Source organism: Neomonachus schauinslandi, chromosome 2, assembly GCF_002201575.2.
Source record: "Neomonachus schauinslandi chromosome 2, ASM220157v2, whole genome shotgun sequence".
NCBI lineage: Eukaryota > Metazoa > Chordata > Mammalia > Carnivora > Phocidae > Neomonachus > Neomonachus schauinslandi.
The window spans coordinates 132,554,301-132,573,054 of NC_058404.1; positions in this window are offsets into that span (position 1 = coordinate 132,554,301).

Genomic DNA, 18,754 nt, shown 5'->3' on the forward strand with positions numbered 1-18,754 from the left:
CTAAGGTTTCATACCCCTTTAATCCTTTGATTTCCAGAATCAAGGCTTACCGGTTCAACCTTAGTTGAACCAGTTGAAAAACCTAGTTTTTCCATTAATGAGTCTCTGGGTCTAGGACTTTATATAATCAGTCAATTGCTGTCATTTACTGAGCCCTCGTAAGCCTGGTGGTAGGGGATACAATGGGTTTTTTTCCTCAGAATTTATAATCCAGTCTAGTTCTCCCTCCCCACTTATTTCCCAGACCTCCTCTGTTTTTGTGGAAGTCCAGTAATGCTTTTCCTAACCCCACCCAATGTGCCAATAAAACTTTCATGTAATCCATAGCCAGAAATAACAAATACCAAACTCGTACCTAATATAAATTCCTGTTTAAGAAGTGTCATGTTCTCTTACTGTAATATTGTGACCTCATGTGGTAGTGGTGGTGGTAGATGTGTGTCCCTGTCATCTGTTTTTTATTGTGAGCTTCTTGAGGGCAAGGAGTGTATCTATTTAAATTACTGTATATGGAATCAGGGAAACCACATCTATGGTTACTTACATAAGACTGGACATTCTCATAGAAACTGACATCAAGTGAACATTAGTGAGATCCATCAATTGATTCCTTGCCCTTTCTAAAAGACAAGGCAAAGGTTAACACACAATGCTGTAGGCAGATGGTAGATCTAAGGACGGACTACTGATAGACTGTTCTCTGATGTGGTTCCTGTCTCTAAGGGAAAGCTCCTGAATTTGTTTCTCTCTCTCCAAATATTCTTTATTCAAGATTTTGGGGGAATGAAGAACAATTAAGTCTTGTTGGATCTTTCTGTAGCTTTCTGGGGTGTCTTTCTCTCTTTACTTTATCATCTACTCTCTTTCTCCATTGGCTCTCTTTCATTGGTACTTAATTTTCAAATCTCTTTCATAAAACAGAGAAATAAAAACGTTTCTTCATCCATACACATTCCCATCCAGCTACTCGTATACTTCTCTTTTCCTCTTCACAACTAAGTTTCTTGAGAGTTGTCAACTTTTAATGACCCAGTTCCTTTACCTTCTGCTCATTTGTCAGCCTACTGCAATATGGCTTTTTGCCCCCACAATTTTGTAGAAACTTATCTCATAAAGGTTACGAATGACTTCATTCTGGTTAATCAGTGAGTGCTTGTTAGTTAACTGGAATGAATGAACACTTTCAGTCGCTTTCTCTGCTAGCATTGATAGAGTTGATGCCACTGTTTTCTCCTCTTTCAAAAGCTCTACCTACCTGCCACATGCATGGTACTGTATTGTCTGGTTTTCTTCTCAATTGCTCTTATGTGCTATTCTTTCTCTAGCAGATTTTAGATGTTTTTGTTTTCAAGATTCTGTCCTTGTCCATCTCCTTTTCTCATTCTCCAGGGTCTTTCTTGATCTCTTTCATTCCCATGGCTTCATTTACTCATTTGGTTTTTATATGGATTTTCCTCCTGTGCTTCAGGGTTGAATATCATATTTACAATGGAAATCTCTACCTGGAAGTTGCAAAATTACCTCAAATTCCCAACTGCTCTTCCTTCCATTTCTGTTCCAGTTGCTCAAGCTAGGATTCTGGATCTCATCCTTATCACCTATCTGTCCTTTACCTCTCCCACCTCACTGTAGTCCTGTCAATTCCTGTCAGTTCCACAGCCCTCAAATCTTACTTTCATCCACCACTACCCCCCACTACCACTGTTATTTTATTTGAGGCCAGTATTGTCTCACCTGGGTTAATATAAGAACATCTTTACTTTCTCTCCAGTCCGTTTTCCATACCATGGCCAAAATAAATTTTCTGAAACACCAATAATATATTTTCAGTCTCTGCTTAAAATCTTCTATGGCTCTAATACCTTCAGGATAAAATTTAAACTCTCAATGTTATATAGAAAGCCCTTCAGTTTCTTGCTTTTACATAGGCCTTCAGCCCCACCCTTTACACTTTCTTGCCTCACACTGAGCTTAAGTCATACTAAAGTATTGCATTTCCTTCCCTGTGCCCCATGTCTTTTTCTGGGAGCCTTTATACATGCTATCTTTGTCTGTCTATCTTTGACTTGTTTATTCAGGACTCAGTTCTGAAGTCACATCCTTCAGGAATCCTGTCCTGATTCCTATCCGGGCCTTGTCTGTGTTGCCAAGCTCTCCTTCTCTATTGTGGCTGGTTGCTTATCTCTCTTCCTGTTTGGATAGATTAGGAGTTGTTGAGGACAGGGAGAGGATGCCATTGTATCTCCAACCACTCATCACAGTGCCTGGTGTAGGGCATTTATTCAATAAATGTTCTAAATAATGGCTGATTGACTAAGAACAAATGCCTGAAAGACTAACACAGTATTTTGCAATTTTTTTTCATTATTGCCCACTAAGGAGAAAAATTTAATTTAAATTAATGTCTCCCTAAGGAGAAAAACTGAATACTAAGGAATAGATTTTGTTGGAAAGAGTGGGCTTTGAAAGACCACATACCACTGTAATACCTAAGAATGGGGAAGGGAATCTATAATGATTTCTAGAAGGCAGTCATGTATATATCTATACCAGCCACAGTTAAGGAAAGAAGAAACAATCAAAAACTCTTTTCTACATACAGACAGATTGAGGGGTACTTTTGATCTTGCTCTTTATTTAATAATTTTCCTTACCCTTCTAGAAGCAAATTTCTACTTACCAGAGTAAAGTAACAGAACCTTCTGTTTCATGCTATTACCTAATTATTCAGTTACTTTGTAAATAACCTGATTGTTTCCTGAAAGTTCACTTTGTGGTATTAAAATGCCTAATATGAATATTATATATATGTGTGTGTATATATATTTTTTATCAAATCAGCACATTCTTTAATGAAAAACTGAAAAATATTTTCTCAGAAATCATTTCAGAGATTTCACAATTGACAAACATAGTCTTTTAGTTACTAGCTGGGATTATATTTTTGGTATTTCTTAGGTTTTTCATTGCCTTGGGCCTTCCGCAGTCATCTGCAATAATAACAGTTTGTGATTCCACAGAAAACAAATCACTGCCAGTCTTTAGTTGTGGTCTTGCTGTAATTTTGTCTGATATAGCTCATTGCATTGCACCAACCATAAAGGTTACAACACTCATTGGAAATCTGAGGCCAGCTGGCCATTTGGTGGACTTTTATTGGGATTTACTTTGATATTTTTTGCTTGAGTGTGTCCAGTGTGGATTCTTAGAGATACCTCTGGCCTAGCACATTCCAAGCAAATGTCTCCCTTTTGGAAGAATAATTTATATAGGTCTCATTTTCTTTTTTTTTTTTTAAAGATTTTATTTATTTATTTGACAGAGAGAGACACAGTGAGAGAGGGAACACAAGCAGGGGGAGTGGAAGAGGAAGAAGCAGGCTTCCTGTGGAGCAGGGAGCCTGATGAGGAGCTCGATCCCAGGACCCTGGGATCATGATCCAAGCCGAAGGCAGACGCTTAATGACTGAGCCACCCAGGCGCCCCTATATATCTCATTTTCTTGAAGCTAGTTTATCCCCCCCACCTGGGTTTTCATCTAAATTTTCTGTCCTAAAAATGTCTGATTTTAGGGTTTTTTCTTTTTCTTTTGAGATTTTCTAGTTAATTCACTGATTTCTCTATATCCCCAAATAACTTTCTGTATTGCTATCATGGTACTGTACATATAGAAAGAACTTATTAAATATTGGATGACTGAATGAATGACTGATTTTCTTGTATATGACCCTTATTACTGAGGATGAAGTCTTCCTCCTATTCCAGAATTTGAGCTACAGAGTTGAGTTCCTTCCTCCTCCTAATCCTACCTACTTTTACCCTGAAGAATAAAATGTCATTTATTTAGATTCAAAATTGTAAATGCCTAAGAAATGCATCTCTTAGAGGGATTTTTTTTTTTTTTTGAGAGGGAGAGAGAGAATTGGGGGGGAGGAGCAGAGGGAGAGGGAGAGAGAGAATCTTAAGCAGTCTCCACACCCAGAGCAGAGCCCTAGGTAGGACTTGATCTCACAACCCTGAGATCATGACCTGAGCCAAAATCAAGAGTCAGACACTTAACCAACTGAGCTCCCAAGGTGCCCCTCTTAGAGGGATTTTTAAACTCAAGATGGTTATACATATGTTTTTATATTCTACCTGCAGAATCATGTCTCCTCAATTTAAAACTATAGTAAAATTAAATGGATAAAGTGATGGTGAGTTAAATGATAGACCAAGTCAGAAGTAAAATAAATCAGATTAAGCAAGAAATATAACAGCTCTGGAAAACATGATCTTTTGTTACTGTCATCACTATCACTATCAAAAATGTTGAAATGCCTATTTTTACTTGTCTTCCTCTTGGAAGAACAACCTCTATATGTAAAAAAATGTCTGAGGTTCTTTTTCATTTTTAGATAGAAATATCTAAAAACCTAGAAATAGTCATTCCTTGATAGAAATATAAAATTAAGTAACAGCCCAAATAGGCCAGATTCAGTATTTCCATGGAAAAAGGAAAATAGTAAATACAATTATGGAATGGTGGACTGGAGAGCCCATAAAAGTCAAGTTTTGTAATCTAATTCTACAGTGTTAGAAAAATCTGTTAAAACACATGGAATTCCTTATTTTTCTTTAAATCTGATGAGCTGGCATCAGGAGACGATGTCTTCCCTTGGTGTTGTGGCTTTACATCTAGGGTGGGGGTCAAAGGATTTGACTACAATTTCAGGCTGATTCAAACCAGAGCCAAGTCCTCCTTGTAATTATGTTTTCCTGTAATAGCTCAAAAGCTCCTGCTCCATGTTCAAGTTCATACTTAATTAAGGTAAATGGGCAGAGTCTCTGCTTCTGTTGGTGCTACTGTGTCAGACAGTGAAAAGCCACCACCCGTGGAGACCACCCATGTGGAGACAGAACTTCTGTCCCTCATGGTGGCCAACACTCCTTCCACCACAAAGACCATGTCTGGTCTCCACGGGTGGAGGCTTTTCACTGTTTGACACAGTAGCACCAACAGAAGCAGAGACTCGGCCCATTTACCTTAATTAAATATGAACTTGAACGTGAACGAGCAGGAGCTTTTGAGCTATTACAGGAAAACATAATTACAAAATTGATGAAGCTAGAGAGTATTATGCTAAGCAAAATAAGTCAGAGAAAGACAAATACCGTATGATTTCATTCATATGTGGAATTTGAGAAACAAAATAAATGAACATAGGGGGAAAAAAGAGAGGAAAACCAAGAGACAGACTCTTAACTAAAGAGAAAAAACTGATGGCTACCAGAGGGGAGGTGGGTGGGGGATGGGTTTAATAGGTGATGGGGATTAAGGAGTGCACTTGTTGTGATGAGTACCAGGTGTTATATGGAAGTTTTGAATCACTAAATTGTACACCTGAAACTAATACTACTGTATATGTTAACTAACTGGAATTTAAATAAAAATTTAAAAAAATGGTAGTAGATTCTATTTAGTACTAGAGGGGAACTTCACAAAAGAGCAGATTATTTTAGAACAATCAAATCTAAAGGACTGTAAAGAAGGCAGTGGAGTGTATCAAATGAGGCACTGGATTGCAAGGGGATGACTGTCCAGCTCAGGGGCCTCGTGGGGACGTTACAGGCATAATACCAGCAGTAGCTGGGGTAGCAAGGGTGGGAGTGGAGGGTGGAAACAAAGATGGTGACAGAAGAAGATGGATCTAAAGGAGAAACCAAACATCTTACTGTGCCTAATCATAAGAAAGGCACAGAAGATTCAGAGCTTAACAAAGTTCTTCTATGACACTAGTGGGAGAAAATTTTTTTTTGCCTCATTTGTTTTCTAAAGTAAAATTTATATTTCAAGTTAGACTTTGGTTAACACAATCTAGATATTTATCCCAAAATATGAAGAATTAAAGATTTAATTTTCTAAAACAAATTTTTGCCTCTTCTTTATTCTCTGTACCCTTTTACTTACACTTTAATGTAACTATTTAATTTATAACTAGATTGAATGTTATATGGCTAATGTCATTCACTTTACAGTAAATGTAAAAGACATTTTAAACACTCTTGAAGTAATCTCTATATTTCAATAACTCTATTCTTTTTAAAGACCATGTCACAAATGGTATGTTTTAATAAATGCCTTTGATCATGATGTAAAGACCATCTTCTTCTTACTGAGCCACTCAGATGCTGAAGGAATCAACCCCAACTTGATAAAATAGTGTACTAATTACTCTTAAGACTATTAATCACTAAACAGAATAATGAAGGAAATTTAAATTGATGTAATTGTATATCTAGGGTTTCACAGCAATATTGTTTTTAATAACACATCTGAGAAAAGTAAGAGAAACTGCTTCCTGGAGCAGAATGAGTTGATAGTGTTCTTGGATCAAGGAAGAACAATGAGTTACATTTTCTGGTTAACACTATACTCTGTATTACTCTGAAGTGTCTTTTCTTCCACTCTTCTGATTTTTATCCCATAGATTAGTTTTGCCTTCTGTTGAATTTTATAGAAATGGAATTATATGGTAAATCTCCTTTTGTATCTGACTTCTTTTGCTGAGCATAATGCTTTTTATACCCAATTTTGATGTATGTATCAGCAGTTCACTGTTTTTATTGATGAGTAGTATTCTATTATATAAATATACCACAGTTTGTTTTTTCATACCCCTGTTGATGGACATTTGGTTTATTTCCATTTTTTTTCTATCATGAAAAAAGCTGAAGTGAACATTGGTGTACGCCTCTTTATTTTATTTTTTTTATTATGTTCAATTGGCCAACATATAGTACATCATTAGTTTTTGAGGAATAGCACAGATGACCAGAGGGGAAGGGGGGGAAAACTGAATGGGAAGAAATCAGAGAGGGAGACAAACCGTGAGAGACTGGACTCTGGTGTACTCCTCTTTTAATGGACATATGACACGTTTAATTTTAAATTTAAGTTGTAATGAAGTTAGAGCATTGATATTTAAACTTAAGTAAGTAGAAGTACTGTACTTCTTCTTGAGTAGAATCAGAGTATAAAAGAGATGGACAAGGGCCAATACAATTTATTAATAGGTCTATAATTAATAGGGTCTGTAACACCAAAGCACACCAAGAGCTCCATACTTCAGTGCTCTCAAATCAGCTCTGAGCACTTCAGCCCAGCTGTGTTGGGAATTGTCATGGGAGTAAGTAGACATCAGTTAGAGTGGTGGAAACTTTCCACACTAACTAGAGTGTGTAAAGACATACTTAGAGCCAGACATACTTAGGTTAAGTTCTGGCTCAGTGACTTAAGAGAAATTAATTGACCACCCTGAGACTCAGTCTTTTCATCTATAAAGTAATTCCCACCTTGATAAGTAAAAATTAAATGGGATGTTCTAGTTAAGGTCATAGAAAATTTAATTGGTGTAAAATGTAATCAGATATAGCATAATTTATATATCAAAATTAGACAAAATATATTGAGAGTGTAATTTGAGTACTGGCGTATATCCTATAGATAGTGACATGGTTTAAATTAAAAACTTTTTTGCATTGTTTTATGTAGATGATTCTGTGGTTGAACTTACATAAGGCAAATTGATGGAATAAACTAGACATACTCTGATGGATAAAACCCCCTAATGTTTTTGGTTTAATAAATAAAATCCCAGTCTGGGTTTTTCTGTCTGGTGGTGGAATTGGGGCCTCTACTCCATACCATCCTATAGGCCCAGGCAAATGGAGGCTCTGGCATCTGTAACATGAGCTTCCAGGTCATGCTGGCTATAAGGAACCAACTAGCAGATGGGGGAAAGAAAGTGGATCATACTGTGGAAGATTTATTTTGGAGAACAGAACTAGAAGTGATGTATATCATTTCCACTTTTTTTTTTTTTTTTTGCTGTGGCATTTATTTTTTATTTTTTTAAATTTTATTTTATTATGTTATATTAGTTATCATTTCCACTCTTAAATACAGAGTACAAACTGGTGATTGCCAGAGGGGTGGGGGTGAAGGTGACCCCCCACCTATGAGCAAAATAGGTGAATGGGATTAACAGGTACAAACTTCCAAAGTGGCTGCACCAATTTACATTTCCACCAACAGTGCATGAGGGTTCCCTTTTCTCCACATGCACACCAACTTGTTATTTCTTGTCTTTTGATACTAGCCATTCTAACTTCTGTGTGGTGATCATAGAGTAGGCAATTAGTTAGACTTCAGCGGGAGGCAAAGGCGGTGATAAATAGGTGATACATTAGAAGGCTGAGGGGACAACACCCTGACTTTTGGCTTTTAACGTCCTGGCCTTATGGCTTCCAACACCCCAGGGCTGACAGACCAGGAGCCACAGGTACAGAACATGTGTTTTCCTCTTCAACTTCTGCCCCAGGGTAACCTGTAGCTTCATTATAATATATATACACTGTGGTTTCAACCCTTCCACCCCACCCCACACCCCACCCTGTGGGGGAAGATGGCCATGAACCCTAACCTCTGCAAACATTAAAAGAAAAAACAGCCCTAACCCCGGTGCAGTTGCCACATCTGGGCCTGCCCACTCTCCCTTCTTGAGAGTGTAGTGTCCGTAATAAACTGCTGTGTGCTTGCTACCTTCCTCTGGCTGTCTTTTTTTTGAGAATGGACCCTCACATAAATCTTTGATGGGGAATCCAAGAACTGAAACCTCCATTCACACAAGACAGACCCTCCCACCAGTAACAGTGGTAATTTCATTATGGTTTTGATTTCTGTTTCCCTGAAGGTTAGTGATGTTGAGCATCTTTTCATGTGTCTATTGGCCATCTGTATGTCTTCTTTGGAAAAGTGTCTATTTAGATCCTCTGCCCATTTTTTAATCAGATTGGTTGGTTGGTTTGTTTTTGGTGTTGAGTTGTATAAGTTCATTGTATAGTTTGGATATTGACCCCTTATTGGATATATTATTTGCAAATATGTCGTCTCATTCAGTAGGTCGCCTTTTCATTTTGTTGATGGTTTCATTTTCTTTGCAAAAGCCTCTTAGTTTGATATAGTCCCAATTGTTTGTTTTTGCTTTTGTTGTTCTTGCCTGAGGAGACAAATTTAAATAAAAAATTGCCAAGACTGATGTTGAAGAGTCTACTGCCTGTGTTTCCTTTAGGAGTTTTATGGTTTCAGGTCTTACATTTAGGTTTATAATCCATTTTGAGTTTATTTTTGTGTGGTGTAAGAAAGTGATCCAGTTTCATTCTTTTGCATATAGCCCTAAACTTTTCCCAGCAGCATTTATTAAAGAAACTATCTTTTCCCCATTGTGTATTCTTGCCTCCTTTGTCATGGATTAATTTGCCATGGAAGTGTGGGTTTATCTGGGCATTACATAGATCTGTATATCTATTTTTGTGATAGCACCATACCATTTTGACTACTATAGCTTTGTAGAATAGTTTGAAATCTGGGAGTGTGGTACTTCTAACTTTGTTCTTCTTTCTCAGTATTGCTTTGGCTATTTGGGGTCTTTCATGGTTCCATAAAAATTTTAGGATTATTTTTTCTCATTCTATGAAGAATGCTGTTGGTATTTTGATAGGGATTGCATTGAATCTGTAGATTGCTTTGAGTACTGTAAGTTATTTATTAAAATAACAATAGTAATTTTTCCAATCCATGAGCCTGGAATATCTTTCCATTTATTTGTGACATCTTCAGTTTCTTTTATCAGTGTCTTCTAGTTTTCAGAGTACAGGTCTTTTATGTCCATGATTAAATTTATTCTTAGGTATTTTATTCTTTTTGGTACAATTGTAAATGGGATTGCTTTCTTAATTTCTCTTTCTGCTAGTTCATTATTAGTGTAGAGAGACAGAACATATTTCTGTATATTAATTTTGTATCCTGCAGCTTTACTGAATTCATTATTTGTTCTTACAGTTTTTTGGTGAAGTCCTCAAGGTTTTCTTTCTATAGCATCGTGTCATCTGCAAATAAAGACAGTTTTACTTCCTTACCAACTTGGATGCATTTTCTTCTCTGATTATTTTGGCCAGGACTTACAGTACAAGTGGCAAGAGTAGACATCCTTGTCTTGACCTTGGAGGAAAAACTTTCAGCTCTTTACCATTAAGTATGATGTTAGCTGTGGGTTTGTCATACATAGTCTTTATTATGTTGAGGTATGTTTCCTCTATACCCACTTTGTTGAGAGTTTTTACCATGAATGGATGTTGAATTCTATCTAGTGCTCTTCTGCACCTATTAAGATGATCATATGATTTTAATCCTTCATTTTGTTAATGTGTTTTAGCATGATGATTGATTTGTGGATATTAAACCATTCTTGCATGTCTGGAATAAATCCCACTTTTCATGGTGAATGATCCTTTTAATGTATTACTGAATTCAGTTTGCTAGTATTTTCTTGAAGATTTTTGTATCTATGTTCATTAGGGATACTGAATAGTAATTTTCTTTTTTTGTAGTCTCTTTGTCTGGTTTTGGGTATCAGGGTAATTCTCCTCCTCAATTTTTTGGAATAGTTTGAGAAGGATAGGTATTAACTTTTTTTAAATGTTGGTAGAATTCACCTGCAAAGTTGTCTGGTCTTAGACTTTTGTTTGTTTGAAGTTTTTTATTACTGATTCACTTTCACTACTAGTATCAGTCTGTTCAGATTTTCCATTTCTTCTTGATTCAGTCTTGGAAAATTTTATGTTTTAGGAATTTGTTATTTTTTTCTAGGTTGTCCAATTCATTGGCATATAATTTTTTGTAGTAGTCTCTTAAAATCTTCTGTATTGCTGTGGTGTTGCTTGTAACTACTCTGTTTTATTTATTTGAGTTCTCTTTCTTTTTTTCTTGACTAGCCTTGCTAAAGGCTTATCAGTTTTGTTTGTCTTTTCAAAGAACCAGATTTTAGTTTATTTTTTATTTTTTAAATCTTTGTTTTATTTATTTGTGCTCTCATCTTTATAATTTCCTTTCTTTTACCTACTTTGGGCTTCATTTATTCTTCTACTTCTTTTGATTGTAAGGTTAGGTATTTATTTGAGATTTGTATTTTTTTTTATTTGTCTCCATGTATTTTTTAATTTCCTCTTTGATTTCTTGGTTGACTGGTTATTTAGGAACATGTTGTTTAGATTCCATATGTATTTTTTCCAAAACTTTTTTCTTGGAATTGATTTCTGTTTTTATATTTAGTTGTGTTCAGAAAAGATATTTGATATGATTGCAATATATTAAAAATTAATTTTTTAACTCAAGTATAATTAACATACAGTGTTATATTAGTTTCAGGTGTATAATATAATGATTCAACAATTCTATACATTATTCAGTGGACATCATGATAAATGTACTCTTAATCCCCTTCACCAATATCACCCATACCTGCAAACACCAGTTTATTCTCTGTATATAAGAGTCTGGGGGGTTTTTTGGTCTCTTTGTCTCTTTGTTTTGTTTCTTAAATCATGTGGTATTTGTCTTTCTCTTACTGACTTACTTCACTTAGCATTATCTGCTAGATCCATCCCTGTTGTTATAAGTGGCAAGATTTCATTCTTTTTTATGGCTAGGTAATATTCCATTGTATACACAATATCACATCTTTATTTATCTGTTCATGGACACTTGGGGTGCTTCCATATCTTGGCTATTGTAAATAATGCCAAAATGAACACAAGGGTACACATATCTTTTCAAATTAGTGTTTTTGTTTTCTTTGGGTAAATATCCAGTGGAATTACTGAATCTCATGGTAATTCCATTCTAAAATTTTTTATGCCTTATACATCACATCTCTTTATTTTTTTTATTATGTTCAGTTAGCCAGCATATAGTACATCATAAGTTTTTGATGTAGTGTTCAGTGATTCATTAGTTGAGTATAACACCCAGTGCTCATCACAACATGTGCCCTCCATTCTTAATTTTTTGAGGAACTTCATACTACATACAGTTTTCCACACTGGCTGCACCAGCTTGCATTTCCCCAGCAGTGCACAAGGGGTCTTTTTTCTCCATATCCTCACCAATACTTGTTACTTCTTTTGTTTTGTTTTGTTTCGTTTTGTTTTCTTTTAGCCATTCTGACAGGTGTAAGGTGATATCTTATTGTGGTTTTAATTTGCATTTTCCTGATGATGAGTGATGTTGAGCATCTTTTCATGTGTCTGTTGGCCATCTGTATGTCTTCTTTGGAAAAATGTCTATTGAGATTCTCTCCCCATTTTTAGATCGGATTATTTGGTTTTTTTGGTGTTGAGTTATATAAATTCTTTATGTATTTTGGATGTTAACCATTTATTGGATGTATCATTTACAAATATCATCTCCCATTCAGTAGGTTGTCTTTTAGATTTGTTGATTGTTTCTTTCTCTGTGCAAAAGCTTTTTATTTTGGTGGTGTCCCAGCAGTTTCATTTTACTTTTGTTTCCCTTGCCAAAAGAGACATATCTAGAAAACTTTTCTATGGCAATGTCTAAGAGATTACTGCCTATGTTGTTGTTTTTTTTTTTCTAGGATTTTTATGGTTTCAGGTCTCACATTTAGGTCTTTAATCATTTTCAGTTTATTTTTGTGTGTGGTGTGAGAACATGGTCTAGTTAGTTTCATTCTTTTGCATGTAGTTGTCCAGTTTTCCCAGCACCATTTGTTGAAGAAATTGTCTTTTTTCCATTGCATATTTTCGTCTTCTTTGTCATAGACTTATCTACCCGATAAGCATGGGTTTATTCTGTTCTATTAATCTATGTGTCTGTTTTTGTGCCAGTATCATACTATTTTGCTTACTATAGCTTTGTAGTAGATCTTGAAATCTGGAATTATGATACCTCCAGTTTTGTTCTTCTTTTTCAAGACTGCTTTGGCTATTTGAAGTCTTTGTGGCTTCATACAAATTTTAGGATTACTCTAGTTCTTGAAAAATGCTATTCATATTTTGATAGAGATTGCACTGAATCTGTAGATTGCTTTCAGTATTATGGACATTTAAACAATATTAATTCTTCCAACCCATGATGCATGAAATATCTGTCCACTTGTTTGTGTCATCTTCAGTTTCTTTCATCAGTGTTTTATGGTTTTAGTTGTACAGGTCTTTCACTTCCTTTTTTAAGTTTATTTCTAGGTTTTTTATTCTTTTTGGTACAATTGTAAATAGGATTGTTTTCTTAATTTTTCTTTCTGCTCCCTCATTATTAGTGTACAGAAATACACAGATTTCTGTATATTGACTTTGTATCCCGTAATTTTGCTGAATTCATTTATTTGTTCTAGTAGTTTTTTGGTAGAGTCTTTAGGGTTTTCTGTATATAATATCATATCATCTGCAAATAGTGAAAGTTTTACTTCTTCTGTACCAATGTGGATGCCTTTTCTTTGTTTTTCTTGTCTGGTTGTGGTGGCTAGGACTTTCAGCACTATGTCAAGTGAAAATGGTGAGAATGGACATCCTTGTGTTGTTACTGATCTTACAGGAAAAGCTCTCGGTTTTTAGCCATCATTTGAGTATGATATTTGCTGTTGGTTTTTCATATATGGACTTTATTATGTTGAGGTATGTTCCCTCTAGACTTATTTGTTGAGGGTTTTTATCATGTATGGATGTTGTACATTGTCAAATGCTTTTTCTGCATCTATTAAAATGATCATATGGTTTAACCTTTCTCTTGTTAATGTGATGTATCATGTTGATTGATTTGCAAATACTGAACTACACTTGTATTCCCGGAATAAATCCCACTTGATTGTGGTGAATGATTTTTTGAAAGTATTGTTGAAAACAGTTGGCTGATTTTGTTGAGGATATTTGCATCTATGTTTCTCAGAGATATTGGCCTGCAGTTTTCTTTTCTTGTAGTGTCATTATCTGATTTTGGTATCAGGATAATGCCAGCCTCATAAAATGAATTTGGAAGCTTTCCTTCCTCTTTTATTTTTTGGAATAGTTTCAGAAGAATAGGTTTTAACTTATTTAAATGTTTGGTAGAATTTACCTGTGAAGCTGTCTGGTCCTGGACTTTTCTTTGTTGGCAGTTTTTTAACTGCTAATTCAATTTAATTGCTAGTAATTTTTTGGCTCAAATTTTCTGTTTCTTCCAGATTTGGTTTTGGGAGATTATATATTTCTAGAAATTTATTCATTTCTTCTAGGTTGTCCATTTTTTTGGCATATAATTTTTCATAACTTAATGACTTAATCCTTTGAATTTCTATTATGTTGGTTTTTATTTCTCCTCTTTCATTTCTGATTTTATTTGAGTCTTTTTTTTATCAGTCTGGCTAAAGATTTATTAATTTTGTTGATCTTTTCAAAGAACCAGCTACTGATTTCATCGATCTGTTCTATTGTTTTTTTATTCTCTATCTCCTTTATTTCTGCTCTTAAATAGTCAAAAGACACTTTTAGTCTTTATTTCCTTATTTCAGATGGCTTGGGGATTTGTTTTTACTCTTCTTTTCCTAGGTCCTTTAGGTGTAAGGTTAGGTTATTTGAGATTTTTCTTGCTTCTTGAGGTAGGCCTGTATTGCTATAATCTTCCCTCCTAGAACAGCTTTTGCTGCATCCAAAGATTTTGGGCTGTTGAGTTTTCATTTTCATTTGTCTCCACGTATTTTTTTATTTATTCTTTGATTTCTTCGTTGACTCATTTATTGTTTAGTAGCATGTTATTTAGCCTGTTATTTAGGGCTGTTGAGTTTTCATTTTCATATGTCTCCACATATTTTTTTATTTATTCTTTGATTTCTTCATTGACTCATTTATTGTTTAGTAGCATATTATTAAACATGTGTTTGTGTTCTTTCCAGAATTTTATTTTTTGTGTGTGATTGATTTCTAGTTTCCTACTGTTGTGGTTGGAAAAGATGCATGATATGATTTCAGTCTTTTTAAATTTAAGACTTGTTTTGTGGTCTAGCATGTGATTTTTTCTGGGGAATGTTCCATGAGCATTTGAAAAGAATCTATATTCTGGGAGGAGGAGCAAGATGGTAGAGGAGTAGGAGACTTAAATATCGTCTGGTCCCAGAAATTCAGCTAGATAGTTATCAAACCATTCAGAACACCTACAAACTCAACAGGAGATCGAAGAAAAGAATAGCAGCAACTCTCTGAACACAAAAGCAACCACTTTCTGGAAGGTGGGATGTGCAGAGAAGTAAATCTGAGGCGATATACAGGAAGATAGACCGTGGGCGGGGCGGGATCCTCCTTCAGCTGGCTACCAGCAAGTGATAGAGCAGCGGGGCACAAAATCGGAACTTTTAGAAATCTACTCCACTGAAGGACATCGCTCCAGCAGCTAAGTGGGGGGTGGAACCCTTGCTGGGGCAGTGTGATCTCAGGACCTTCGGGGTCACAGAAAGACCAGGGGTGCCTGAGTGTGGCAGAGATCCCAGGTATTGGAGCAGGGAATCCGGCTGCAAAGACGGAGCCAAGGAGTGGGCTCTCAGCTCGGGGTTGCCATAAACGGTGATCCGCGCAACAGTCGGGCCACTGCTCTTCGAGCAGGGACCCAACAAGCAGCAGATCCAGAGAGACTCCCCTTCCTCCCCCGGGAGGAGTGGCATGGGAGTGCACCGCAGGAATCTGCTGGGTTTGGAGACTCCAAACAGGGTCCTGGGCCAGAGATAGAAATGCTCCCAAGCTAACCCATCCCCCCCCCCACCTCAGGGTTGTAGGATGGGTTAGCATGGTGCTGGGTATTAAGGAGGGCACGTATTGAGTGGAGCACTGGGTGTTATATGCAAACAATGAATCATGGATCACTACATCAAAAACTAATGATGTATGGTGACTAACATAACATAATAAAATAAAACTTAAAAAAAAAAGAGCAAATGCAAAAGAAAAAAATTAAGAAACGCTCTGTCACAGGCTGGTGAGCATGGAGTGTGGCCCAGAGACCAGGGAGACAGGAGTGACTGATTGTTTTTCTCTGAGGTTGCACAGAGGAGTGGGACCCCAGCTCTCGGCTCCTCTGAGACCAGAGATTGGGAGGCCGCCATTTTCACTCTTGTCCTCCAAAGCTGTACGGAAAGCTTTCAGGGAACAAAAGCTACTGAGAGCAAACCGGAGCAGATTACTTAGCCTGGCCCCTGGCAAGGGTGGGTCAATTCCACCTCGGGCAAAGACATTTGAGAATCACTGCAACATTTGAGAATCACTGCAACATTTGAGAATCACTGCAACCTCCCCCCAGAAGATCAGCAGGAACATCCAGCCAAGACCAACTTTACCGATTAATGAGAAGGTCAGAACCCCAGTGCTAGGGGAATACAGCACATAGAATTCATGGCTTTTTTTCCCATGATGCTTTAGTATTTCAAAGTTAATTTTTTAAATTTTGGTTTTTTCTTTTTCTATTTTTTTTAGTTGAATTTTTCTTCTTTCCTTTTTCAGCCAACATCTTATCAATTCCTTTTTAAAAATCTTTTTTAATTTTTCATTTTTACAGTCATATTCTATCTCGTCATTGTATTTAATCTTATTTTTTGTGTGTATATCAGTTTTTCTTTCTTTAAAATTTTGGGATACAGTTTCTTCTAACAGACCAAAATATACACTAAATCTAGAGTATGACATTGTCCTAGTCTCCTGCCTGATCACATTCCATCCTTTTTTTCTTTAATTTTTTTCATTCTTTTTTCAACCAACTTCTTATCAATTCCTTTTTAAAAATCTTTTTAAATTTTTATCTGTACAGTCATATTCCATCCTTTCATCGTATTTACCCTTATTTTTGTATATATAGAAGTTTTTCTTTAAAATTTTGGGAGGCAATTTCTTCTAACAGACCAAAATACACCCAAAGTCTAGTGTGTGGCTTTGTTACTTTCACCAGCCTGATCATATTCTTTTTTTCCCTTTTCTCCCCAGTTTTGAGTCCCTTCTGATTTGTTTAGTGTATCTTTTCCTGGGGTCATTGTTCATTGTTACCCTTTTAGCATTTTTTTTTTAGCATTTTGTTCTCTCATTCATCTATTATCCTCTGTACAAAATGACAAGATGGAAAAACGCACCTCAAAAAAAAGAACAAGAGGCAGTACCGACTGCCAGGGACCTAATCAATACAGACATTAGTAAGACGTCGGAACTAGAGTTCAGAATGACGATTATAAAGATACTAGCTGGGCTTGAAAAAAGCATAGAAATACTAGAGTATCCCTTTCTGGAGAAATAAAAGAACTAAAATCTAACCAAGTTGAAATCGAAAAGGCTATTAATGAGGTGCAATCAAAAATGGAGGCTCTAACTGCTAGGATAAATGAGGCAGAAGAGAGAATTAGTGATACAGAAGACCAAACGATGGAGAATAAAGAAGCTGAGAAAAAGAGAGATAAACAACTACTGGATCATGAGGGGAGAATTCAAGAGATAAGTGATACCATAAAGCGAAACAATATTAGAATAATTGGAATCCCAGAAGAAGAAGAAAGGGAGAGAGGGGCAAAAGGTATATTGGAAGAAATTATAGCAGAGAACTTCCTTAATTTGGGGAAGGAAACAGGTATCAAAATTCAGGAGGCACAGAGAACCCCCTTCAAAATCAATAAAAATAGGTCAAGACCCCAACATCTAATAGTAAAACTCAGAAGTCTCAGAGACAAAGAGAAAATCCTGAAAGCAGCTTGGGACAAGAGGTCTGTAACCTACAATGGTAGAAACATTAGATTGGCAGCAGACCTATCCACAGAGACCTGGCAGGCCAGAAAGGACTGGCATGATATATTCAGAGCACTAAACGAGAAAAATATGCAGCCAAGAATACTATATCCAGCTAAGCTATCATTGAAAATAGAAGGAGAGATAAAAAGCTTCCAGGACAAACAAAAACTAAAGGAATTTGCAAACACGAAACCAGGCCTACAAGAAATATTGAAAGGGGTCCTCTAAACAAAGAAAGAGCCTAAAAGTAACATAGACCAGAAAGGAACAGAGACAATATACAGTAATAGTCACCTTACACCCAATACAGTGGCACTAAATTCATATCTTTCAGTAGTTACCCTGAATGTAAATGGGCTAAATGCTCCAATCAAAAGCCACGGGGTATAAAGTTGGATAAAAAAAAACAAGACCTATGGATATGCTGTCTGCAAGAGACTCATTTTAGACCCAAAGACACCTCCAGGTTTAAAGTGAGGGCGTGGAAAACCATTTACCATGCTAATGGACATCAAAAGAAAGCTGGGTTGGCAATCCTTATATCATACAAATTAGATTTTAAACTAAAGACTATAATAAGATACGAGGAAGGACACTACATCATACACAAAGGGTCTATCCAACAAGAAGATCCAACAATTTTAAATATCTATGCCCCAACATGGGAGCAGCTAATTATATAAGCCAATTAATAACAAAAGCAAAGAAACACATCAACAATGATTCAATAATAGTAGGGGAATTTAACACCCACCCCCCTCACTGAAATGGACAGATCATCTAAGCAAAAGATCAACAAGGAAATAAAGGCTTTAAATGACACACTGGACCAGATGGACTTCACAGATATATTCAGAACGTTCCATCCCAAAGCAACAGAATACACATTCTTAAGTGCACATGGAACATTCTCCAGAATAGATCACATACTGGGTCACAAATCAGGTCTCAATCAGTACCAAAAGATTGGGATCACTCCCTGAAAATTTTCAGACCACAATGCTTTGAAACTAGAATGCAATCACAAGAGGAAAGTCGGAAAGAACTCAAATACATGGAGGCTAAAGAGCATCCTACTAAAGAATGAATGGGTCAACCAGGAAATTAAAGAAGAATTTAAAAAATTCATG